Here is a 1,205-nt window from a genome sequence, read left to right as displayed (position 1 = left end):
AGACCATCTCCTCTGGCGAGGACAACCCCCAGCTGCACGGCTCCATCGTTGAATTCGACTCCAGCACGCCACCTGCCATCGGCGTGCCGAACAGCTACTCGCTGCCGCTGTCGTGGCACAGGCTTAGCTACAGCGTTGGCAAGAAGCGCATCCTGTGCGGGCTGACGGGGACGGCGCTGCCCGGGCGATGCCTCGCAATCCTCGGGTCGTCCGGTGCCGGCAAGACAACGTTCCTGAACGCGATCTGCGACCGACTAGCGTCTGGCGGTGAGCTGAAGCTGAGCGGGAGGCGCCAGCTGGGCGACTGTGAGTTCGAGCGGCACTTTCGCAAGGCGATGGGGTTCGTGGCGCAGGACGACATCATCTCGCCGCTGTCGACGCCGTACGACGCGCTGTGGTTCTCGCTGCGCACGCGGCGCGGGACGGGCCGTGCGGAGACGGAGGAGCGTGTGCAGGAGATGCTGAGTGTCCTGCGGTTGCGGCACTGCCGCGGCACGAAGGTCGGCATTCCCGGCCTGGAGGCTGGGCTGTCTGGTGGGGAGCGCAAGCGGTGCAGCATCGGGATCGAGCTGATCTGCGACCCGAAGATCCTGCTGCTTGATGAGCCGACGTCTGGGCTGGACTCCGTGACGTCCGCGAAGGTGGTGCACCTGCTGCGCCAGCTGTCGCGGACCGGCCGCACTGTGATCTACACGATCCATCAGCCGACTGCGGAGGTGCTGTCGTACTTCGACGACGTGATGCTGATGACGCAGGGCCGCATTGCGTACCACGGGACGATGGCTGCGTCGCTGGACTACTTCGAGTCCATCGGGTTCCCGTGCCCGAGCAAGTACACGCCGACGGACTACTACATGGTGCTGCTGCAGGACAGCGTGACGAGCAAGGTCCTGATCAAGCGCTGGCGCAAGTACCTGAAGAACGGACCTCGCACGCCGCACACTGCCGCTGTGCGTTTCGCGAAGAGCCGCAGTGAGTCGTCTGCTGCGCGGTTCCTGGATGCATACATTGTGAAGTTCGGCAGCTCGCCGGCTGTGCAGTTGTACGAGCTGACGCGGCGCAGGATGATGGAGATCTCGCGCGACTCCCTGTATCTGTTCTCGTACACGGCGCAGGCGATCTTCTTCGCCGTCGTTGTGGGCCTGATCTTCTTGAATGTGCGGGCCAACGTAGAGGGAATTCAGGATCGCCAAGGCGTGCTGTTC

Source organism: Leishmania donovani, chromosome 6 (genome assembly GCF_000227135.1).
Source record: "Leishmania donovani BPK282A1 complete genome, chromosome 6".
Lineage (NCBI taxonomy): Eukaryota > Euglenozoa > Kinetoplastea > Trypanosomatida > Trypanosomatidae > Leishmania > Leishmania donovani.
Note: the sequence above shows the minus strand (reverse complement) of the source record.